Source organism: Strigops habroptila, chromosome 10 (assembly GCF_004027225.2).
Source record: "Strigops habroptila isolate Jane chromosome 10, bStrHab1.2.pri, whole genome shotgun sequence".
In the NCBI taxonomy this organism is placed as follows: Eukaryota; Metazoa; Chordata; class Aves; order Psittaciformes; family Psittacidae; genus Strigops; species Strigops habroptila.
In genome coordinates this window covers 4933494-4959651 of record NC_046359.1, presented here as the reverse complement: position 1 = coordinate 4959651, position 26158 = coordinate 4933494, and the positions used below count along the sequence as shown (strand labels likewise).

The window sequence follows — 26158 nt, the reverse complement described above, 5'->3', positions numbered from 1 at the left end:
GTGAGGGTATGAGAGATGTTGTGAGAGTGAGTAGAAAAAGACGTGTGCCAAAAAAGGTGGAGGTAGAGGGAGCAGAGCCTTGCCTCTTGCCCGTGCACGAGTGTGCTGCTGAGGGTGGCTGAGCAAGCTCTTTGGAAACCAAGAAGTTCCCACAGTATGTCCACCTATCTAATTCCTCCCAAAATGGGTGGTTCTTCAGACACAGTTTTGTATTACATTGTTGTAAAGTTTGACCTTTAAACCTCTATCATTCTTTCTGCAACAATGACCATACTCTATCAGTCAGTCAACATAAAACTGGAGGTATTTGGTTAGTCCACTGCAGCACTATTTTTAGTACAAGCAAAGAGAAACCAGACTGGCTCACGATCAGGCCTTTGGGGAAAGGGAGGTAGAAGGATAAAGAGAGAGGAAGAGACTTCTACTCTTGAAGATTTTTCCTGTTAGTCACAGCACTGAGGAAAAATGAACTCCATATGGAACAGATCATGTAAGGCCTTTAAAACATATTTGCAGAGACTGTACAGTTTCTTAAAAGAATTTGGAATACTCTCTGGTTTGGGGGTTTTGTTCTTATATTTCCCATTTGGGGATGTGCGTACATTTTCATTTGTTTTAATTTGGATTGAGTTAAATGCATCAACCAGTAGTTTGTTTTATTATCATCTTTGAAAGATCTGTTCACAAAGGAAAAGCATTCCCTGATTCCCCCGATGGGAAAGAGTTACAAATGTTTCTTTCCCAGTAGTTTCATTACGTTTTTGCTGCCTCTTTTTGTTTTCAATGGGTGTGCAAATGAAGGCCAGATTTGTGTCCCCAGCACAAGGCCAAAGTGTAGTGTGCTGAGGCGAGGATGTGTGCTCAGTCAGATGCTGAATTTAGACATGGAGTAGCGATGCAGATCAGGAGATCATTTCCAGCAGGCTGGGTTTAGTGCAGCTACTAGCCACATCTAAAATCACTTGCCCTTTCCTTATTTGCCCTGTTGAGCGACTTTGTAGAGTGCCATTCCAGAATGTTAACTGTGGAATCCAGCCTTCTGTGATCTGTCTTTAGGCAGACAGGACAGTGATAGTTTGCAAGGAAGGAGGGATGGAGAGGGGTTTGCCCCTTAATGGTAACTATAGTCTAATTCTGCAGTGTATAGAAATGATATGCATAAGAATGGCTGTCATTAAAACACTTGAGGTTTGTTTTTTTACTTGAGTTGAGAAGCTAATATAGTCTCACATATTAAATGCAAACCTTCTGCTTGAAATGTGGCCACAATTAATTGATAAATGTGTTCATCTCTTAAAATTCAGCACTGGTCTGAAACATATTCAGTATGCATGTTGGGAAAGAGCTCTGGGCTTCTGAATTAATGATACAGAAACAGACCCTGCCAGAGCTTGCTCTTTTCTTTTTTTTTAAGGATTCCAGTGAGAACAGGTAAGATGAGGGCAAACACTGAAACTTCCTGCTTTTCTGAATTACTGCTGTAATTACTTGTTTTGACATCTTAAAACTTGAGTGATTCTAACCTCCCAAATTTCCTCATATTCCACGTGCTGTATTTTAGCACGAGTAAGGGAGAAACTAGGTTACAGAACAAAAGCCACGGAGCTTTACAGAATGTGGAGTATGGAGCAAGGTTCCACAGGAAACCACGAGTTTTGTTAGGGCTCAGAAGAATAAGGACCACTGAATGTGTGCAAAGAATTCAGGCTTTATTTCAGCAGTTTCTCTCTTTGTGCGTGTCTCACACAGTATTAAAAAAATAAATGAAAAAGTAACTTTAAACTCACCTTTCCAAAGAAGATGGCCAGGCACACTGCCAGGATGCAGGTGTACTCTCTAAAACCTCTTTAAATTTGTTTTTACGGACTGTGTTTCGAGGCTGACCTGTCACCTTTACGTTTTGGCAATTCGGGCTCACTTACAGAAGTTCTCACCGTTTAATACCGGTGCTGTGCATTAGGTCATCGAATTTAAACCCTGTGCCGGTGGAGAGCTCGGCGAGGCGGGGATGGGGCTCCCGGCCGGGCGGAGAGGCGGCAGCAGTGGCAGAGCAGGGGAGCCGGGTGCTCGCTCCCGGCATGAGAACAGTAGCTGATTTATGTTTTATTATTATTTTTTTCTTTCTTTCTTTTCCTCCCTTCTTCTTCCCGGGGCTGTAATCCGACTGCTCTCTTTGGATCGGCTCCAGAGACAAGTCCGAGTGGTTAATCTCTCTTCCCCCCCTTTCCCAGCCTCCAGGGGAGGAGGAGGAGGAGGAGGAGGAGGAGGAAGAGAAGAAGGGGAAGGGGAGCGGAGCGGAGTCAGCTGCAGCCCGGGGCCGGGCCGGGCCTCCCTGGGGAGGGGCTGAGGCAGCGGCTCGACAGCGGGAACTGCATGGAGGAGGGGAGCTTCACAGAGTCCCCTGCCCGGCCGGGAGGAGGAGGAAGTTTGGAGATTAAGCCGCTGCCCGGAGCCCGAGCGCACGGAGAGAGCCGGGGCGCGGCCGCGGGTGCTGTGAGGAGGACCCCCGGCGCCGCCGCTGGGTGAGTTACGAGGCGGAGGGGGGGGGATAACTTCCCGCACCCCTACGCCTGGATTTTAAACGGGAGGAGGAGCGGGTGTGCGAGTGCAGGCGACGGCGAGAGGCGGCGGTGGCGGCTGCTGCCGGTGAGCGCAGGGGGCTTTGTTCGTGCGGGGCGCGTCGGGGAGGGGGCGGCGGCTGCCGGCTCGGCTCGGCCCGGGCCGGTCGCTGCGGTACCCGGTGCTCTGCAGCCCCCTGAAACCGCCCGGGCGGTGCGGTGCGGGGCACGGCGGCCCCAGCTCCCGGCCCCGGGGGGTCTAAAGGGGAGCGGGCGTTCTGCGTCCACAGCCTTTGTGCGAGCCCCGCTCCTCTCCCAGCTCCTCCGGCGGTAGCAGGCACCGTGCACCGGACTCCAGCTGCGGTCGCCTGCCGCTCGCTTTGCCCACGGCAGCAGCGTTTTGTGTCCGGCCGCTCTGGGGAGCGAAGGGCTCAGCCGAAGAGTGAGGATTTCAGCGAGGATTTTCGGGGAGGGAAGAGGTGTTTCTGTTAACATACGATGAAACCGTGCGGCGTTTCAGGCTTTGTGCAGATGCTTTAGCAAACCTGTGTCGTCTGAGAAACTCTGTTCCAAAAAAGCCCTCAGTTTTTGGTGTTTTACAGTATCGCTAATTGGATTGGGATAAGCGTGGCCTAAAGAGGGTTTAAAATATGATTAATCTTGTCGTTAAGTGCCAGGAACGTTTATCCTGGGGAGGGAAGAAGAGGGAGAGGCAATGGGGCAGAGCAGTGTCCTGAGGGACCCTGGAAGCAGCGTCCTCCAGTCCTGTGGGACCCTGGATGCACTGCCCCATCTCCTGCCCTTGCCTTTTCCCCGCTTTGCGGGTTCCGTGTCCCAGTCCTTGTCCCTCCTGTAGGATGAGAACCCTTCAGAGTTCAGTCTTCGCTTAGCATAGACAGACCTGTGGCACTCATTTCCTTCTTTCTTCACCAGCCAGAGTGCTCCAAGTATGAGGGGAAAAGGACCTGAAACAAACTTAGCCGTGCAGTCAGCTGGCTTCCAATACGGTCTCTCTTTAGTTGGCTTTTTTTCTCGCCTTTAATTATTAATTGGCAGGCTCAGAAAGAGCCGTGTCCTTGCTTTTTTCTTTTAATGTTTGCTGGTACTTCAGCAATTTAATAATGCTGCCTAGAGAAGCTGATGACTTATAGGTGTTTTGAAAGCTGTGTAATAAGAGCCTACTAATAGTCTTCTTTTGCTACTGTTTCATTCTTGGACGGAACAATCTTTCCTGCTGGAGAGTTGCGGTTCAAATTTCCACAAGCGTTTGTTGCCTGTGCCCCTAGCTAAATTTATAAAGGAATCCTGTTAGCTTGTACAAAGCTAAATCTGGCTGTAGCAACTCCTGGCTGTGCAATTCACTGTGGTTGGCAAGGCGCAATATATAGCTTCCTTGAGATTTATTTTTAAATATTTTTTCTTTGTGTGTGTGTGGTACATAGCCGTCATAATTTTGGGAACTCTCTTTACCAATGTGTGTGGGTGCTTTGAGATAAAACCATAAGAGTTATGCTAAGGTTAGAAAATGTATTAATAGGGTTCTTGTCTTGAAAATATGAGATGGCAGTTTGAGATCAGCCTCTTGATGAATATTGGTATTGTTCTCAGGTCCGTGCAGATGCTTAGCCATTAAACTTTGACTTTCTGCTTCTCCTCTGTATTCTCAGTTGGCAAACTAGAAATGATGCAAAACACTCTGATAAAAGGTTCAGTTTTAAATGTGTTAACTTACGGGAATGCTGGCTTTTTCTCACAGAACTAGGGAGCCCTAGGGAAACAACATCGACCTGTGGCCATACAACTGAGTGCGTCCGTGCAAAGGCACATTATGATTCTAATGCTAGGTGTTAATGTGTCATTTTTGTTGTTCTGATTTTCATAAAAGAAAAAGAAGATAGACATGTAGTCGAATTGGTTTGTAATAGTCTTACTCGATAGCATCTTGCAAAGACAGTATTGACTTGATTTTTAAGTAAGGGTGGATGTTAAGAATGCACAGCTTTGAAAATCTTCAAGTGGGGAACTTAGTTTGTTGGCAGCTCTCATGATTTCAGGACATCTGCTAATATGTTCTCCTTCTTCCTTGGGCAGGATGTGAGAATACAAGTTAACTGTCCAAAGGCATACTTTAGGCCTAAAATGGTTGATTGCAAGCCCTTGGTCTAAACTGTTCACAGTAGAAAAGGTTTGGAGCTGACTGAGCAATTGGTACCTTCCTGTGTGATGTGTTGTTTGGGGTGTTTTCATTTTGGTGGTGCTTTTATTTGTCTGGGGTTTTTTATGGGCTTGTGTTTTGTGTATTATTATTTTATTTTATTTTAAACCCTTATTGTGACCTAAAAGGTTAAAGCTAGAAGGAAAGTGAAAATATCTTCTTGCTTGTTTAATAAGTAATTTAGGTAAGTCATTAGTTTGTGGTACTTTTTGCTGTTGTTATTTGTGTAGGTTGGTGTGGTTGAACCTTTCAGTGATGCAATTTTTTGTGTGGCAGCAGTATTAGTATTTTTGCTAAGTCATTTGGAACAGTGTGCTTGTTTGAAAGCTTCTTCCTGTGCATTTGTTTGGGTTGCCATATACCTGTCGTCCTCTGCCTTTCCTATGCCTGTGATTTCTTGGCTTCAATTCAGGAAAGGCATTTTAAGCCCAGCTAACTAGATAGGGCTGTAGCAACTGATGAAGACATGTACTTGAACCAGTGCTTTATTATCTTTGAATGCAAACTCTGCAGTGCAAAGCTGATCTGTTCTCTGTAACCATATACCACGAACAGAACTGTTGTTGTGATTGTGGCTTCTATCATTTTACCTTACTGAAAAGATTATTGGTACCAGGGATAGGCAAAGCTCTGTGATAGCATCACCCATGCAACTTGTAGCCTTTGAAATCAACCCAAAGACAGGGCTAACAAGAACACGGTTACAAAATCTGCTGTTATTTTGAAGAACAGTTCCACAGATTAGCCTCAGATACCACTATTAGAAAAGAAGTCTTTGAACAGAGGTATGATCTCTAAAATTCAAGTGTGCCCTTTGTAATAGTATTTTAAAAAGACCAACTCACACCAAAGCAATTCCTAGGTAAGGTTACTACAGATTACATTAGCTCAGACTGGACAGGTTTTTTTGTTTTATCTCTTAATTGCTCTTTAAAAAGTCCCAAATATCAATATTTAACAGATATTTTGCACACTTATTAAAGTATGCTGAAGACTCATTCAACTCTTGGTTTTTGTTTCCTTCATGCTTGGTTGCCATTGTAGCAATTGCTGGGCACTACTAAGTCTCTCCCCATCTAAGCCAGAGCTGCAGTTCTTGGTTTTTGGAGCATGGGGTCGTAAAGAGGAGAGGCACCATGTTGCTGGGTGGCAGCTGGGGATAATGCTCAGCATCGCCCTGTCACATACCCCAGGTCCATAGGGTCAGATGTGCTGGGTCAAGAAATAATTGAAACATCCAATTGATGATTAAGGGAGCCGTTTGCAGAACATTGATTGGAAGTGTTTCTTGGATTAGACGTCTATAAAGCCGTGGCAATTATAAGTTAGTACAAAGGAATTAATCTGATGTGCATTCCCTTTTGTATTCAGTCATGTGTTGAGAAGGATGACTGCTGTGTTACAGAAACACGTTTTCTTGACATATTGTATTAGTTATGGCTTTAAGTTACTTTGTCATAAATTTCTTAGAGGCATAGTGTAGCGCACAAGTGTTTAGCTAGAGTACATAATAGGAGATTAAATAATGGCATATGAAAAAATGCAATTCAGTAATGTAATGTCTACTGAAGACATTTGAAGTAGTTGTGATTGTGTATGGCAGCCCTCTTATAATGAGCTGGAATTTTTGCTTGTGGGGACAATGAAGATGTCTTACCACTACTTATTCTAAACAGCATTTTGCTTTTGTAGTGTTGAGTGGGGAAAAATAATTGTTGCAGCCCTCAGCAAAGTCTGGAGTGGCAGAAAGACTTGCAGAGGTGATGCTGAATGGTTAGTTTTGAGAACTTGCATTACTGTGATTACACAGAAAGCGTTCTAGTTTGCAGGACTGGCAATGAGAGAAAAAGTGGAAGAAGGCATTATTCTTGTAAAGTGGGAACGCAGAGAACATAGAACCTATAATTCCACCCCTTTCCCCTCCTCTCCCCTTTTTTTGTTAAAGATGCTTTTCAAAGCATTTCTAATAGGTGCTCATTTAATAGTTGATTAAGCTTCTCATTCTGGGAGACTAACCAAAACTACCTCAAGTGTGCTGCATCACCAATCCCAAACAGTGACCTCCCCACCACAATAATGGCTCAGACTTCCCAAACTTGTTTATTAACCATTAATCTTGAAATATTTTTCAGTTCCTTTTGTTTTTTAGGCTATTAAATTAATATTTTCCAGCTCTTTTGTTGTAACTGTAATGCACAGAAACTTCTTTTTTGAAAGAAGAGCTGAAATTCCCGTGAAATGTCATGGTTCCAAGACCTGGGGCTTTGGAAAAACATCACACATCAGGGTGAGGGGGTGCAACTGCAGAATCGAGGGGGCAACAGGAGCAGAGTGAGTGAAGAGTCTGAGTCAGTCTTTAGCATATCACCAGTGCAGTGGTGGATTGGAAATGATTGGAAGTATGGGAACCTTTCACATATGTGGTTAAGAATACAAGAGGTAATCGTGAACTGATTAAATAATAAAAGTATCAGCAAAGCCTATTTGTGCTAATTCGATTTCCAAATGCTATCTCATAGTGTTAAAAGTTTCTCAAATCACTTTAAGGATATAAGTAATATTTTTAGTTGTGGTTGTTGTATCAGATAAGTTTGTCTAGTCTGATTCACCAAAAGTCGAGTTTATATGAACTTGGTCTAAATTATGTTAAACTGCAAATTTGAGTACAAGTGGAGGAAAAGAAAGGGGCCTACTCAGGGTGGACTGGGAAAGGAAATGAAGGGAAAAGCTACTGATACTTACTGAGGAGGCCTGAAAGAAGCAGCTGTCTGAGCAAAAACATGACCTGCTTAAAACCACTGTCAGCTGCTGGCTGGGGTGCCTTCTGAAGGACCTGAATATGGGAGTATTCACTGCTGGTGTTCTAATCATGATGCAGAGCATTGCTGTGAAAATATAGAGCAAGGTGTTGGTTTAAAAATTTATCTAGAAGAGAGACTTGATGCATTTGACTTGTTTTCTTTCTTCCTTCCTTCGTCAGCACGAGTTCCACTGGTCCTTTTCCCTAGTCGTCTATGGGACCATGGGTTGTTATCCTAGCGGAAGTTGCATGTGCATTTTATAAGTGTTAGTGAACAGGTATAACTTGGGCTAACAGCTGTTTCCCATGCAAACTTGACTCTAGCAGTGCTAATTATCTTTGAATCCTATAAGGCTTGCTTGCCTGGTCTGTCATTGAGTTTCAGGCTGCAAGTGGTGTCAAGCTTCTTCCCATAAGCATGAGTTCTGTAGAAACTTGCATGTGAGCCCTGCCCAGATATTTTAAAACATAACTTAATGAATATTAGCATTGAACTATTTGAACATTCATATCCATTCAGACATTTCAAGATCATGCCCCAGGTGTTAGTATCATGCAGCTAATGTTTTGTGCTGATTGGATGCATGCATTCTCTCACTGGAAGTACTGAGCAGAGGTAAAAACGGTGTCAGGGGAACAGTGGATCACTTGCTCAGTTGTCTACTCAGAGCTGTTGTAGATAAAACCTTGATGCCTAGGCTCAGGAAATAGAAGGCTGTTTGGATTGCCCTAACGAGCACTTTCAGGGACAGTGGAATAGCCAGCTTCCTTTCACGGTCATGGCTGACATCTTTGAGCATCGTCATCTGGGTGCGGGCTTCAAGGTCAGCTTCTGCCTTTTAATCAGCCCACATGAGCAGTCTCTATCTCCTAGACATAATGCATAGGCTCTAGTGCTTGTACATTCTCCCATACTTCTGCTTGTGTTAGGTGGAGTTATCTGTAAACACAGACAAGTTTTTCTCACTAGCCTCCTGTAAACTCTTCTTTGTTAAAATATTTACCAGTTGTTCCCCCCCGCATGTCCCCTAAGATTAGATACAGTGTCTGCTGCAGCTTTGTTGCGATTTCTACATTCCAGTATCAACTTGCTGTATTTCTTTTATTCCCCTTTTATTTATTTTTTATTTTTTTTATTTTTTTTTAGTGTGTGTGTGTTCCTAGTAAGTCCAGGTCATAGTTGAGGTTCCAATGCGCTTCAGAAGTACAGTGGCAGAATTACTTGCTTTCTGCTGCTTCCACTGATCTGTGGTACTTCAATCTAAAGTAACATCCTTTGAGTCCTTGATACCTGATATGAAGGAAAAATTATAATTCATTCTTTGTAACGAATTTTGAAAATAGATGGGTGAAATGAAGAACTTATTATACAAGTCTGTAATCTTCTTTCTCACTTCAGTATGCACAAAGCTTTCCACTTGCTGTTTAAACTGCAATCAAGTTAATATCAGCAGAAACATCATTTTGGCTTGCAAGCAGGTTTGGTGCTGCTGAGATTAGCATGCTTCACACTGAGGTGTTTGTGAAGCTTTGTCACTGTTTACTTTCCAATTCCTTCTCATTATCCTGATAACATACCTTGTGTGGTTGCTCAGAGAGCTGTCATACTTTAGTGTCTGACTGATGTCACCAGAGACTTCAGCCTGTTGCAGAAACACTAATTGCTCTGAAGAATCAGCAGTCTTGGGCTATTTGAATAGTAGACAAAGATGTATTCAACAATGAATCATTATTGAATTTGGAGAGACATCTTTCTTTCCTTCAGACACTGCCAGTATATGAAGTTTGTAATCTCTCCTTTCCACCAGTCTTCTCCGGTAATTGTCAGTCTCTGTCATGCTAGGTGAGTCTGAAGTTGTCTCTGATTTGATCCGTCCTGGTCATTTTGTTTTCCTGCTGCCTTGAGGAGGTCGCTGTCTCTGTCCCGCAGACACAGAGGCCCACTTCCTCTGTGCTCCTCGCCGGATGTAGCATTTTACAATCCTTGCCTTACCAGGTTGGTTATGCTATGAAGTCTCTTTGTCTTGTGGTAGGAGGGTAACATTTCCAGTATCTCATTCTCCTGAGCTTGAACTCATTTAACCTAGTGAATTTTTCCCAGATTTCCTAGGGAAAGCCATTAACTTCTCTTCTGAACATCTATCTACCTGTAGCATCAAGTGTCAGGCACAGTGTAGGCTTTTTGGTAAGCTACTGTAGAATTTTGTGATCTGTTATTAAGTGAAAGATAGTAAGCAGTTCCTGAGGGCACCAATAACCTTTCAATCTCCAAGGTTTCTTTCTGATTTATAGGGCAGTGCTTCTGTTTCTCCATTGCTTTAAATGACATTGTTCCTAAACTGGTTTCAGAGATGTCTGTGTGCTTAGGAGAGTCAGTGCCTGACAAATTTTTTAGTTGAAAACGACCAGGTTTTCTGGAGACCTTCCCTTCAGGAATCACTTTCCTCTTCCATAAAGTCTGCCAGTGTGAAATGCAGAATAGAGCATCAGGAAAACACTATTCTGCTTCCTGTGTGAAGGACAGAGTGGTTTGCCAAGGCATGAGCCATGTTGAGCAAAGTTTAAGAGCTGATCTCCTGCAGGGTGACTCAGCCTGATGATCTCTATTACTGCAGCTTGCCCTTTGCCACTTTATCTACAGTGTCACTCTCTTCCGGTAGTGTGGCCTGTTACCAACACAGCCGTGCTCCCTCCATCACGGCTGTACATGCCGACAACATCCCTCGAGTTCCTCAGTCTCACAGCTAAGCCATCCTGCTGCTCTCGTGCACAGTGCAGATCCAAAAGAAACCACATTGAAGAGGTTCTTGCAACTCTGCAGCAGAAGGTCCTGCCAGTAAACCACCCCTATCGTCAAATGCACCCAACTGATTTGGCTCTTGTACCCCTGAGGCCCTTCCAAAGCAGTTTGTTCACCCAAAGTGCAGCATAAGCACGGACTTGGATTCCCACAAGGTCAAAGCAAAGCAGAATAGGCATTTTTCATCTATTCTTCATTGGTGAACCTTTGATGTGATGGGATCTATGATATGCACATGGTGGGTTTGGAGGAGGAGGAGGAATTTCTTCCACACACCACTGCATGCTGTTTGGATAGGAGTTGTCTGCTTTTTAAGGAAGAATTCTGGAAAAACAAAATCACAACTGTCTGATTTGCTGTCTTCAGAAGTAAAGCTGGTTGTCACCCTTTGTCAATGAAGGTTTGTTGCTTTCTAGTATCTTTCATCTCTGGGAGACAGTGCTTCTGTACATACCTGACAGATTGGTCTGCCCACCCTGGCTGCGTGCATCATGCAGATATTCAAGCTTCTAGGGGATATGGGTGCCAGGGCCATGTGAATGCCTCTTCATTGCCTCTGTCTTGTAGTGATGAGGAGTCTGCCCACTACACGGTGCTCTTTTTCCTTCTGCTCTTCTTTGTTTCAATGCCTGTACTGCATGAAGAGTCCTTTTGTTTTTAATGAAGGATTGGTGACGCCCGTCTTCTGACAATTTCAGAAAAATGTACTGGGTTGGTTTCTGTTATTTGTTACTTGTAAATGTTGAGTCATATCAGGAGGTGATTTGTTCTGGTACGTGGGTCAGAGTTACCTGTCTACGCCCATACTTGCCCAACACTGACTTCTTTCCTGGCGACAGTTCGAGGTCATACCAGGGATGATCTGGAGAAGTTCAGGCAACGATTCACTCTTAGCTGTTGACTTTCTCATGCAACTCAGCCTTTGTGTTGTTCGCTATTGTAAATGGGTAGAGTGAAGGAAAGTCTAGGAGAGCTGCATGTACCTAGCTCGTGAGATTAACTTAATACATCTGGGAAAGTGCTCAGCTGATTGCATATGGAATAAATCTGTTTCCTTGGGATGCAGCACATCTGTCTGTTCATGACAGTTAACATCGTGCAATGAGAAGGTGCTGCAATATGTGGCCTTCCCTTGATGCTTTAATAGGCAAGCTGCTTTCCTTGGCCTGAAAAGTTGGGATTTAAGTACTGGCACATAAATCAGTAAAAATCACGTCAAATAAATTCTTACTTTAGTCCTCATCATCGGTGATTAGACCTGCACAGTGGTTTGCCATCCTACACATGGGAATTCTAAGAATAATTTTATTCTCTGCTTTTCTTAGATGATCAGGATGTAGAATTGTTTGGCAAGAGTATTTGTTTTAAAATAATACAGTATATGTTGTCACTATTTTATTATGTTAAATGCACAATATGAGTTGTAAGGACGGCGTTGTCTGGATATGAATTGTGATTTAGTGTGGTTGGCAGCCAGGTTAGAGCAGGGATGATGGCATATTGGTTGCTCAATTTCTTTAAGTGGGCATGCATATATTTTCTTTGTGGTAGTGTTTCTAGTGCAAAAGTTTGCAATATTCTTACGTTAATGTTTGAGAAATAAACCATTTGTTCAGCTGAGTTGGTCCAAAATTTCACAAGATGAAAAATACATTTTCCTTACAGATTGTTCTGTTATATAGTATGATGACACTAAGATCTGTAGAAAACCGTCTTGAAAAAGTTAAAGAAGGTTGATAGAAGAACACCCTGTAGTATCCAATAGCTGTGCTTTAGTTGATTTGGATGTGACTGAAGGACCCTGTCTGAAGTCATCAATTCCTTTGAAAGGCCATTGGGCCCTCTGGAAGTTAGAAAATACCTGCCAGCTTTAGGCCAATAATTTTACTCTGGAACTAAGAAGCTGTTATTGATGAAACTTCTATCAAATAAGAGTGTCCCTGTAAAAAGTTTTTGGCTTCTTCAGTTTTGCCTGTTTTCCTGATTTTTAATTTATTTATCTAGATATATACACACATATGTACATATACATGTATGTGTGTATATTTGAACGGTTGTGGTTGTGTTGCCAGTCTGTGTCTTTCTAGGGTTCTTAAAGAAAGGACTTTAGCAGTTGAAATGGAGTCCTTTGCCTCTGGAGGATTTGAGGCTAAGGAAACTTGAATGGACTAAATGGAAATTAGGATGATAATTACAGCCTACTTTGTATTTTCATTTTGCTTAATTTACAAGCTGAGGTACAGTCAGGTGGTTGGGCATTTGAATGTTACAACTGTTACAGTCTAATCACAGGGTCCTGGTAAAACTACTCATGTATTTCCTTCTTCAGATTCATAGCAATGTTGGTGAAGGCTATTCTGTGTATTCAGTTATGAACAGAAAAAACCTAAACGCAGTAAATAAAATTGTTATTATAATTGTCACTCAGTGATACCAAAAGGGAAAAAATATAGTCTTTTAATCTGTTAAATTGCACTGTAGTGTTCATTTATTGCTCTAAATATAGCAACTGGACAAGGAAGATGTATTGATTTTTCATAAAAAAACCCCCTGATGCATCTCTCAGGTGGAGTAGTTTTGTATTTAAAAAACCTCTGTAGGTGAACATTATGCCACATTAGCAAGATTGAATTGCTTGTATTACTGTTGAAGTTCCAACTAGACCAATATTTTTAAATGCATTTTTGAAATATTAAATTTTGCCTGTTTATGATTTAGCTCCCCTAGACCAAATTAACTTGGATGCTCAGCAGTAACTCTATTTATTCTGGCATAAGAAGCAGCATAGGGCAGAGCTTCCTGGTCTCAAAAAACTGGTGATGGTAAGAGGCCTCTGCAGAGTTCCCAGCCAGCCGAATGCTTGAGGTATTTTGCCATACAGGAAATCAATTGCAGCTGAATGTGCACTGTTTCCACTCCGTATATAAACAGGCCTTATGGTGATGATAAAAAAAAAAAAAATAAATAAAAAAAAATCCAGTCTTACATTCAGTAGCTTCTTGGAAGTTCAGCGCAAGGAACATTTGATGTTTGGTTTCTGTGAATTCCCCACTGACACCCTTAGCTGAGTCCCTAGTACAGAAATAGCTAAGAAGGAGGGGTAAATGAATCTTGGTGTCCTCTAGAGCAGAGAAATGTAAAGCAATGGCTTAGAGAAATGAAAATAATAAAAAAGGTATTGTTGTTCAATTCTTGCTTGATGTTTCAATCGATGTTCTGAAGCTGGGAAGGGTCACAAATTTAACAAAGGAATTGAGTTCTTTCCCTTGTTAAATCAAGAATCCTTTGGTTTTTTAGGCTTCGAGATAGGTTAATAAATTTTGCTAGAAAAAGCTGCACCACAGTTGTATCTAAACAGCTGCTTTTTGTGAAGTGGTAAAAGAAACAAGACGGATCTCAGAAAGTGACCTTTGGCTCTGATTTGCTTTAATGGCTAGAGGTGCGTCCTTCTATTGCTCACCAGGAAAGTGAGGGTTCATTTGGATAGAGGTTTCCATGCATTAAAGTAATTAAGTTTAAAATCAGTGCTAACAATTTCCAGAAGGAGCATAGCCTGAAGCTTTCAGGGTTTAGAGCTTGGGAACCCAGCAGCCCTTCCCTGCTCTGACACAGACTTACAACACAACCACAGACAAACTGTCTGATCTAGATTTTTAATGATATGTAGGTAGGCACTCGCAGAGGTGGTAAGACTCTTAATGGGATTTTCAGAATCACATTAGTGACTAATTCCTATTCAAAATCTGACCCTATAGCCTGTCTGAACCAGATTCGGCTCGTGCTACCTTTTATTCAGCTACTATTTAAGGCAGAATGGGTTGGCAGTACAGGGAGCGTGGCTCAGAGGCTATAAACTGGGGTGAGTGCAGTCCCCGATGAGCTGTGCATTTGTGCTTCTTTCTTTAATTCCATAATTTCTACTCTCCTTTCAGAATGCCACAGATTCAACAGAGGAGAGGAGAAGTGACTCCACTTTGCCTAGTCTAAGAGTGATTTAGTTGGCGAGTGCTCTACCAGGTACAAATTTTTTAATTATTATTTTAGATTTTTTTTTGTTTGGTTGTTTTTTGGTTTGTTTTTTTTGTTTGTTTGTTTGGTTTTTAAATTAGAGGTGATGGGTTTTGTGCCTCTGGCTGAGGTGATTACTGATTGCTGCTGATGTTCAGTGAATATACCTAAGTTAACCATGAGGCTGTTTAGTATGCAAATCCACATTAGGTCACTGCACTTTATAGGCCTGAAATGTTGGCTAGGCAAGATGTGGGTTTTCTTGATGTGCATGCTAGTGGGGTTTTATGATAATTAAATTTTTTGGGGACCTAAGCAGGTTGGGAAGGTTAAGTCTTCAGCTTTAGCATTGTATCTGTAACTGAAATTTTGCTAAAAGTCTGTAGCTTTTGGTTTTGTTGCTCGATTCCATCCTTTTTGGAAGCAGAAGAGCCACTCTTATGAAGAAACAAGAGTCTTTCCATGGGGCTTGGGAGATCTGGGACTTCTGTGGTCTCCTGATATTTCCTATGTTACTCTATGTCATTTTGAGAGGAAATTGATCTTTCATAGTTTATTTTTTTTAGGGGATTAGTTTTGTTTATGTACTCTCACTACCTGGAAGTCTTGGGGGATCTGGAAACTTGAAAGTATAGGAAAAACAGGCTTAGATGCCAGGGAAATATAACCTGATTGTAATAACTGATTTCACTCATTTGATTATCTGAAACAAATTGACATTCCAGAAATCTTCACCATAGGGCTGTTGGGAGACTCCACAGAAAATATTAAGAAGAGGGTGTTAGGCAAGGTCCCTTTATCCATTCTTTACTCCTCAGTCCTTGTGCCAACCCAAAGGAGTCTTTTCTTCCCTCTGAAGAAAACGGATGTTCAGTGATGGGCCTTGGGAGCGGCAGCATGGACACTGCTATGTGGAAAAACTCAGTGACTTATAAATAACCTATTTCACTGCTAATGCTGAAACCAGTGTAGCATGGGTTAGTTTAAAATAAAATAACTTTTTTAAGTGCATTATGTTAATTGCCCCTCTGGCTTCTGTGACCTGCAGAGGGAATACTAATATGTTAGATTAGACCACTAATTGGTAATACTTATTATTTTATCCTACTGATAGTGGGGCTTGTAATATAATTTTGTAGTACGTATTGATGATCCAATTGTGTTCAAATGTTTATAAAATTTTAGGAGAGTGGCAACTTTGTCAGATCCAATGCTTTGAGATTGTATAGCTTTAATGGATACACACTAGCAGAATTGCATAACATTCAGTTGAAGCTTACATCTGACAAACATTAGTGAGATCTTACTTTCCTTTGGATCCAAGGGAGAACAGTCTCTGTAAGTAGAAAAACATTTTGCAGAGGCTGAGAGAGGAAAGACCAGAAATTCCTCTTTAGGATTTTCTAAAAATAGCGAGATTTGAATAAGGTTGCATGTTTTAACATACAGCAGAGAAAAATGATCGGCCTGACTTGAATTCTATACACTTGTTGTCTGTGTTATTTGCTGATATTTAATTACTAGCAATTTTTTTGGTCCACAAATGCTGAGGGTTATACATTCCCAGGTTTCACAGAGCAAATCAATTTATTTATTTAGCTTGAGATGTGTGCATATCCAAATGCATGTGGAGTATTTGCCTAGTGACCTTAGAAAGTGAACTATTTGCACAAATTCTACCCTCCCCATCTGATTTCTATTTAATTTCAAATGTGCTGCTTGGACTTGGTTTGAGTTGCAGTAATTTTAATGTGTTTTCATGATGAACAGAAAAGCTAAACCAGACTATCAGACTTGAGTAACTTTTCTTTCTGAAAGCTGAGATAACATGGCTTGTGCATGTGTCCTGAGAGGCAGAGGATTTCCTAAGACTCTCTGGGATCCATGGCAGACAAGCGTTCACTGTGAAGTCCTTCAGAAAATTGTTGTATCAACAAAACTGGAGTGTGTGGGAATGTATCAACTAACAGGACAAGGCATTCAAGGACTAGATGAAGTGCATTTAGTAAGGAATTAGTATCATGGGAAAAAGGAAGAAACCTAAAGTATGAGGAGTGGTGTTCTGTAAAAACAATAGCAGAATGGTTTGGGCAGATACAGCTTTGAGGGATGAATATTAAATCTGTCCCAAATAACCACCAGTAATTTTGCCAAATTTGCTTCATGTGCCAGAATTAAACCTGGAGATTCTAAGGGTATTTTCATTCTGAAAAACTTCTGGAGGTGGTGGAGGAGACATTTTAGGAAATTTGTTAATATTTTGCTATTATCCATTTGACTTCTGTAAGAATATTGTTTATTTTAATTGTTTCAATAAGTTGGTGTTTATGGTAATCTTTGAAAAGAATGAAAATAGGCTTTGGCAGCTCTTACAATCATCATGTGTTGTATCAGAGAAGAAAACATCAGATCAATGTACTTTGTTCTAACAATTCAGGATGAGTTTTAATATGCAGTGTGTTTACACTGAAAGTCACTACACAAAAAAAAAATTCCTCGAGCATCTGTGCATCACTGAGTGCTTTGTTTAGGCCATGTCTTTCATTGCATGAGGCCTTGCGAATCTGTGTGGGGGTGGAGAGGAATGATGCATGCCCACGTGTGAGCTTTTCTGTAAGTTGGTTCTATTTTTGGTGTGCAATGGAGCAGAGGTACAGGGCAGAAATAGGGGTTCAGTTGCGGTGTGAAGGCTTTTTAAAGCTTTCCTGTTGTGGGAACCACATACCAGGTTCCTAGAGCAGTTGCATTAGTATCCATGGAATATTTAGTTTTAATTTGTCATGCTAGATTAGGGCCTAATACTTTAATTAAAGCTAGCAATTTTTAATAAGTTTCCTGAAAACCCTTTGTGTAGTCAGACTGAAACAGACATAATACACAGTGCATCTCTAGGGTTTTCTGTTATTGGCATTTTCATGAAAACTGTCATTCTAGTTCAGAGTGATGAAGCTGACCAGTGAATGTAATCTTTAACAGAAGGATCTAGGGATGTGACTAGACTTCTTAAAAATGTTAATCCAAATAATTTATGTCAGTGACTTTGAAAGTCTGAATACTTCGTACACTTAGACAAATGGTTTTATAAAAATTGTTATAAGTATTTGAAAAAATATGTTTTGTTCATTGGTAAAATAGCTTTTCTAGATGCTGCTTAATTTCCTTGTCAGTTCATATGTTTGGGATTTTCTGCTGTGAAAAACATTAAATGAATAGTCTGGAGAATTTAAGGAATAATATAACTAGGATTTTGTATAATCTGTAATCTATTTAAAAAGTGATTTATTTTTTAAACCTGTGTATATTAAGGAACTGAATAAAAATTCTTTATTAAAAAAAAGTAATCCCCAAAGACAAGCTCACGCACCCCATCTTCCCCCCCATGTTTGCTCAAAGCAGTCGGTCCTTTCCCGCTGCCATCTTCCATTGTTATGGTCAAATGACCAAGGAAAAGTGTATACTTCCTTTTGTGTCCAGTAGATAGGGGTTCTTAATTGATGACTGCTGCTTTCCTTCTGACAGAAAGGAAATGAATGGGCAGTAGTGATTATAGCACATCTGTTGTTTTCTGCTGAGCATCCTGTACAGCAGTGAAACTGTCTTGAAGACTGCTTTTATTTTTTTATCCTGTTCAGGACTGGTTAATAGAGGCGGTATAGGTGACATGTGACAGTATTGTTCCTTTGTCACAGGTGTAGCCAGAGCAGAAAAGTTGCGTGCTGGAACAGAAAGACTTGTTTAGTTTTTTTTTCCAAAGAAGTGTATTGGGGAAAAAAAAAAAAAAAATCTTACCAAGACTTCTGGGATGTTCTGTATTTTGATTGTATGATGTAGGTAATGAGTCCTGTCTTCATAGTGTAGTCACTGCATTGTAGGTGTAACACTCCAAAATCGCACTGAAAATTAGTTCCTCTGGGCAAGAGGGAAAAAAAATAGCTCTCATACCAAGGACTCAAAAGCTGAAGCATTCACGCAGGTTTCATGACAGTTTCGAGGATGCAGTTTCTAAGTCTGAGATATCGTTGTCCATCTCCTGCTTGAACATCTTTTGCTTGATGTGTTGCAGCATAACTCCTGGGAGTGCTGACGATCTGGCTGGGGAGTTCTATGGTGTGCTTCTGCCCTCTGGCAGAGGGGGTAGGGTTGGAGGCAGGAGGATCTACTTACCTGGCTTTACAGACTGCAGAGAGGGAAATTTTGGGGACAGATGAATGATGAAGTATAGAAAAGGTTCTGGCTGAGAGAAGGGGGCTTGAAGGTGGGGAACACAGATGACTTGGGAAATGGTTGAGAGAGGCCACTGAAGCAGCTGGGTGAAGTAGATATGAGATAGCAGTGGAGTATATCGCAGCTGGTCATCTGCAACACACCAGCCACATTTTTTCCACGCTTTTTTTCTTTCTAATTCCTGCATTGTGAAGAAGCAAGTGAAAGTGGGGTGTGCTCTGTACGAACCAAGTGTGCCTTGGCAGGCAATCTTTTTGTTCTCTCTTGCCACACAAAGTGCTTAATAAACAATCAACTGAAAGAGCTCTGTAAATCTGAATCCTTGCTGCTTACTTTGTTGTCCTTTGTTAGTTAGTTTTGGTTTTATCTTATTTAATTGCAGCATTTCTTCTCAGCAAGGTGCCAGTACTCTGTTTTTTGCACAGACTAAATATTCTGGTACTTAAACTGATAGTGCTTATGTTGAGCTTGGATGAAGCTGGTTGAATAAAGTAAGCACACTGGGAAGTGCTGCCCTCTTTCTTGGGAGTTTCTGATGTGTGTCCAATAAAATTTTCAGGTTTTTTCAGCCCTTTCTTGTCACTTGCTATCCCAAGAGCTGCTCTGTCCACGTCTTCTTAAGAGAGGATCTCTCTCACTTAACATAGAAGGTGTTGAGATGAACGACTTCATAAGATGCTGTTTAGCTGGAAGCTTACAGCCTTCATTAAGCTGAACAGGTTTTTCAAAATAGCTACTAGAGGAGGGAAAAGTGAGCAAGAATATACTGTGCTGTAGGTGAATACAAAATTAATGATACCATAAATGGATTATTCTGCAATTAATGCCCCAGTGATACATATGCTCTGATGGTGTTGGCAAAATGGGCATCAAAACTGTGACCCTTTCTTTGATTTGAATTTCACCCTCACTTTAAATTTGCAGACAGTGGGGAGTAATCAACTACATAATTATCCAGCACAGATAAGGTTAAACTTCTGTAATCGTTGCTTTTCCCTGATCAGATCAAACTTCAGAAAATGTAAAAACAGGTGCCAGAAAACCAATTTTAAATTTGGTGGTTTCCTCCCTTCTTTCTAGTGGTAAAGCTGGCCTTTTGTGTGTGTAAGGGTAATTTAAGCAACTGAATAATCCTTTTGCTTTCTGAGTGAGATACACAGAGACCCTGTTCATGCTTCCAAAGCCTTTTAAACATTTAGCCTATCCCCATAGGATTTCAGGCTTATCTTGCATCTGTTGGCAAGCATTGTGTTGTAGCTAAATATTAGTCATGGCAGCAGCCAAGTAATACGGGAAAACCCCACAGAATTAGTTCAAATCTATTTGCTCAAGTCTTTGCAAATTCCATTTTATGGATCTCTGAATGCATTATGGTAAGTTTTAAGAAAGAAAGTGAGCCGTTAATTTGAGATTTTTGCAATTCTAAGTACTATATTGAAGCACCTCTTGCATGACTCATGAAACACTTGAACGTTTATTTGGCTTAATGTATTCAAATTGCTACATAGAAATTTGCTAAAATGTTTTTATTATGGAATCCTGGCTTTGGGAACAGATGTGACTTCTTTCATCCTGAGCTAAAGATGCAATACGTGACATAGAGCAGGACTATAGATTGTTTTACGTAATTTTGAAAGACGGCCCTTTGAGTTTTGGGGCATTAATAACTATACACACAAACCAAAATCCTATTAAAAATGTGAAAATACTTGTTCTGTTGAGGCAGGTATTAAAGCATGGTACATAGTTCAGTAAAAGAAACTTCAGTGAGACTTCAACCTCTAAAAGAAAGATTAGCTACTGCTTTTGTCAGTACGGACATCGCTTTGAAGATACTAAACATCTGGTTTCCTTCTGGGAGAATTATGTTCTGTGCACTTGACCCTCTGTAAAAGTAAATATTTTTATTAGTTATGTAGGAATTTAAAAAATATTTAATACATGAAAAAAAATCACCTATGCATACTTAGCCTTGGTTGCCTACATGCAGTACAACGAATGCTGTTTTGTTCTTGATTTGTGAGTTTCTTCTGTAATTAAAAAACGTACTAGTATAGTATTTAATAGGAGACATAACTGTGATTTTCCTTTCTTTCTTTGTTTTCCTTTTAAAAAGAAAGTATTTCTTTTTCCCTTGCTCCCTTGTCACCTCCCGAGTGTGTTTGCCACCCCCACAGACATTTCAGCCCTGCTTTCCCTTGAATGTCTCTGTAATTTGGATGTGTGAAGTTTGTAAACATAGTTGTATACTTTGTATTTGAATACCACAGTCTTCTGTGATCAAATGAAGGTTAAAGATTATTGGAAGTGTAGTTTCTAATTTTGTTTTCAAGGTAGACTAAAAAGATCTTTAAATCGTAATTGTTATATATGTTTCTTCCATGTGGAAATAGCAAAAATACCGTCCATGCATACAGGTTTAAACACTGATGTTCCTTGGTTTATACCAGTAAGAGAGTGAGTGCGTATCTTTTAAAATATGCAATGTAGAATTTTAAGTATGGAAAGGCATGTGACTTTATGAAATGTTGCACTTGGGGAATGATTTAAAAAGTGAAACCAGTTAGGAATTTTTCAGCTGAAATATTTTGTTGAAAAGTATCAATTTATTGAAAACAGAGCATTTCATACAAACAGACAGTTTTCAATGAAACTATCAGCAAGAGAAGTTTCTGTGATACATGATTTTAAGAAAATATAGTTTAGTTCTATGGAAAAAGAACAATATAATTGAAGTCTCAGGTGCATAGTGTCTCTGGAAAGTTCTGTCTCTGGTTTGTGTTATCGTGGTGGGTTTTTTATATTTTATTTTAAATTAGGATTACAAATGTCAGCCTTGACATTGCTCAAGTCACGACAAATTATTCCCTCTCTTCCTTTTTGTTCCCCATTTGACATGTATTAAAACTTTTACTGATGTCTTATCAATGAAGTTGACCTACTCCAATTCTTACAAATTTGATTTGTCCTATTTATTATTATTACTATTAGTCTAAATTGTGTTAGTTATGTAACAGGCACCATAACTGCCTTTTTATTGGATACATCAGTGTTGAGGTTTTATTAATTTTCAGGGTGAAGTGAAACCTTTCAAAAGACTATGTGCCACTTTTAGTCTCACAGTAGAGAGCTTTTGATCAAGTGGTTTGCAGGATAATTGAGGACACTTGTGCCAAATCTGTCTAGAATATAAACCAAAAATACAGAGTTTTCTGTGTTTATTTTGGGAATACATACACAGTTTTAAAGTTTGCCTCATACACCAATATTTATGAGAAATGACATTGAAGTGGACTTTAAACAGCACATTATAATTTAAAATGTTATTGTCTCTCTGAAGCACATCTGGTAATACAAGATCTAAAGGCTATTAATTTGGCCAGGACAATGAGTTCTTATGAATTGGGGCTAGCCCCTTGAAATGAGTTTGCTCCTGAATTAATGATGATGGAGGGTGGGGAGTTTGGAGTAATGACCATCTGCTGGGTTGTTAATGTCCAGCAGCCTTCAAGAGACACAGTGATGCCTGTGGTAACACACTTGTGCTAACCTTAATATCTGTATTGTGACTATGCATAGAACAAGGAAATAAAAGCTCGATGAAACTATAAAAGACATGTAATTGCGTGTGTGTGTGTGAGGATCATCTTCCAGGGGTGGAATTTTACTGCTTGTCCAGTGGAGTGGGAGTGCTCAGCACAAAAAAAAAAAAAAATTAAAAAATCCCTACCAACCAAATTTACCATTCAATGTTGTTGTCTGTTTTCCATTCCTGAGAACAGCTTTGATTTCATTCCCACACCCCACGGGAGAGATGATAGGCAAAAACCCTCAATGCTTTTCACTCTGGGGACTGGAGGAAGCCACGCAAGTGTCATTGTGCTTCATCTGCAGTGGTGCAACAGGGCATGTGAGATAATCAGATGAGTCCCCAGCTCTTAGTCCCACTTGCTACTCATTCCATGTACCTAGGTTGTAACCCAAAATGTTGTTTAGATGCCTGAAACAATAATTCTCATAAAGCTGTTTTACAGCCTCTCAACACTGAAAGTAGGGTTCGTTTCCTGATATTGTCAAATTATAGTTTGTCTTATCTGTACCTTTATCAGATGTAAGGCTATCGAAACTCGAGTATGTTCTATAGCATAAATAACTGTAAATGAGAGACGCATGAAATTCACCTGCATGAGCCTACTTGCTTGGGTACTGGTCTTCAAGATGAGGGACACAAGCCTGCTGCATGCTTGCTGGAAGTAAGATTGGTAGCTGGCGGTTTTCCTTAAAATAAATTGGCAGTACAAATAGAAAACTTCTTTCTCTGAACTTCACTTTGTGTATGTGGAAAGCATAATGTAAACATATGTTTGTTTATAAATAGGCATAACACAAATATTTTAATATCTCTATAGTATTGTACTTCCTGCTGTTGATCTATATCACTGAAAGTAAACAGATCATTTTGCCTTGATGATTCTTACATGTTAATCTAGGATTGCAAAGATTCTGTTCATGTTAGATGTCTTGAAGATGCCAGTGTCCACGGTGTTTTGCTATGACAGGATGAATGAAAGGGTAGAAGGCTTCCAAAGCATATTTCAAAGTGTCGGCACTTAATTCATGCTGTTTGGAGTAGAGTTTTCACTGCAGTCTACAATAGCAGGCTCACACTTATTCCTAAACAGAGCACAGCCCTCCTGGGGTGGCAGGCACAAGCAGCCCAGAAGAAATGTGGGATGTAAAACACTGCCTGATAATCAGGCACTGGGGAACCTGTATGCCATCTCCTTCCAGTTCTGAATCTATAGGGCATTTTAGTCTTCTTCCCAATACATATTTTTTCATTTATTTCAGTTGAAAGGCTGAAAGCCTTTATTTCACTTGATATCTTCTTACAATCTTGCCAAATAAGCACTCTGCTGCATCAGTTAAAGTAGATCTTTGATAGAGTATTTGCAGGGCAGAAAAAAGAGCAAAACTGCAATAAAATCCCACAAAACATACATGTGGTTGAAATGGACTTTACTATTTCAATTTTAATATGTGCTTAAATTGGAGAAGGAAAATCATGGTTTTGTAATTACTCCTCTGAAAAGTGGAGCAGTTCACTTATTTCCTTAGAGAAATATGCTGAATCTTCAGCTTCAGAGATATGAAGCTGGTAGTTACAGGTAATCTGTTTTAACTAGTAATTTTTATAACAAACGAACCCAATAGATGAGTTTGTGTGTAAATTTTGCTGACAGCTAACTTTCGAAAAAGGCAAAATTATTCTAGACACATTATAAAAGTTATGTTAATTCAACCCTGAAGGGTTTACATAATCCAAACCTCATTCTTTGATTTTGTTTGTGGTTGTTCCCCCCACATCTGTTTTGCAAATAAAGCCAAATAATAAGAATGACTTGACAAAAGGACCACATGGAGACGTGGTTTAAAATAGTTCAAACTTTTCTTACACTTAGGTGTGAGACTCTGAAAACTTTCAAAAATAACAGATAATTTTGAAGTTTGGTAGTTACTTCAACCTACATTGTAGTTATTTTTCTTAAGTATGCTGGGTTCCCATTTTCTACAAATTCGTGTAAATGACTAACCAGTTCTGAAAAATTTGGCCGTTGTTTCATAATAGTTATGATTCATTGCAGCTTCGTCCCAAACTTTACTGGCCTTTGCTTAAACCATACTGGAATTTGATTTAAAAACTGAGACCCTCAAAAGCCCCCAGACTACAAAAAACTCCCTTCCATTAAGGATCTGCTTCATATTTCATGCTGGCACTAGCTTGCTGCCATTGCAGAGATGCCCAAACTTCAGAGTTGTGTCTGGAGCAGTCATAAGACCATATTTCTTGCTACAGGAGAGCTGGGCAGCTGCCTCTGAACTCTCCATGTGGGACATCTTTCACTCTGACACAGATGAAGGAGGCATCCACCAGTTGTTGGGCCGCACAGGAACTGAGATGTTTCAGAGAAAATTGTCCACAGGTATAGAGACAGAAAATTATTCTTTTCGAAAGATTTGTATCTGATCCATTTTAGAGGTCAGGACTCAAATGTAGAAGTGAATCCTGCCACTGCTGGTAGAATACGTATAAGGGAAGAATAGTTCAGTTGAATGTAATTATGCTTTCTGCTCTCCAGAGAGTATGGTTGCCTTTTTTTCTCCCCTGCCTGTTCTGCTTTTTATGCTGATGTGTGCATCTGTCTCTGGCTCTTCATTCAGAGTTCTTTAAAACTTTGGAGTTTGTAGTGAAATTCAAGAGAAAAATGCTCGAAACATTTCAGCCAAGTCTGTGACAAGAAACTGAACATGAGCTGGCTTCAGTGTGCGCTTGCAGCCCAGAAAGCCAACCCTATCCTGGGCTGCATCAAAAGAGGCATGACCAGCAGGTCGAGGGAGGTGATCCTGCCACTCTGCTCTAGTGAGACCCCACTTGGAGTATTGTGAGCAGTTCTGGTGTCCTCAACATAAAAAGGACAAGGAGTAATGGGTTTAAACTGAAACAGGGGAAGTTCTTTGCTGTGAGGGCAGTGAGGCACTGGAATGGGTTGCCCAAGGAAGTTGTGAATGCTCCATCCCTGACAGTGTTCAAAGCCAGGTTGGAGAGGGCCTTGGGTGACATGGTCTAGTATGAGGTGTCCCTGCCCATGGCAGGGGGGTTGGAACTAGATGATCTTAAGGTCCTTTCAACTCTAAAAATTCTATGATTCTATAGGTGGCCTGAGAGAGCAATTCTATAGGGTTACATCTGCTTTAAATTCAGATGTGCCTAAGAATGTTGCCAGGCCTGGAAGAAGATGGTCATATTTGCTGGTATGATTTGGGTATGATATATATTTTGGCATATATAAAGAAAACAGAATAATCTGGAACTGGCTTGGCACTTGCTAAATTGACATGTCCTGGTGGGTTGGCAGGTAGTGGCAAGTGTTGGGCAAAAAGCGACAGTGGGTTGGTGATACCCTTGGGAATACTGCACAGGCTGCGGGGACAGTGACAGGGGTGGGAAAGAGATGGAGTAACTTTCATAAAATCTAAAGGGAATTAATGCTGCTGCTTCTACTTACTCCTCTTACCTAAATGCAGTAAGGCTCAGAGGGCTGCAGAATCTCATCTGTTGGTGAGAATGGAGTGGTTTCCTGCTTTTTGTGGTAATATACTTGGCTCTTTGTGTGTGTTTGAAATACAGCAGGGACTTTTTTCCTTTCCTCTGTTGCCCTGCTGAATAGGCTGACATCATCTCGGAGCTGAGGCAGGGCCAGGTGGTGGTCTCGCCTGGCTGTGCCTCTCATCAGATCCAGCAGGGACTTGGTGTTGTTAGTATGCGCCCCGTGTGCCCATGTCCCTCAGAGTACAAAATGTGGGCTAGGCAGCAAGAATGGAGGAACTGGGATTTTTATGTACCCAGGATGGAATTACATAACTTAAAACAGCATTACTGGAATATCTCTGTTTTTTGGTTCAGTACATCAGTACTTAATATTTGAATAAATCATTAAGGTTTATAAATGCTGAGTTGTGTGTCTTGGCAGTGCTTTAGGTCTGTTCCCCAA

At 40.6% G+C, this 26158-nt stretch overlaps 1 protein-coding gene across 5 annotated transcripts in view; it reads left to right on the top strand.

Annotated features, from left to right (window-relative positions):
- The first annotated feature begins 2257 nt into the window (after positions 1-2257).
- Positions 2258-26158, top strand: part of PLEKHG1 (pleckstrin homology and RhoGEF domain containing G1) — a 132029-nt gene continuing 108128 nt past the window's right edge. Inside the window, exons 1-2 of one of the 5 annotated variants that reach the window (XM_030499593.1) lie at positions 2258-2522; positions 14306-14390. The gene's annotated coding sequence lies outside the window, so the exon portion shown is untranslated. The other 4 variants (XM_030499597.1, XM_030499594.1, XM_030499596.1 and 1 more) reach the window with 4 other exon arrangements.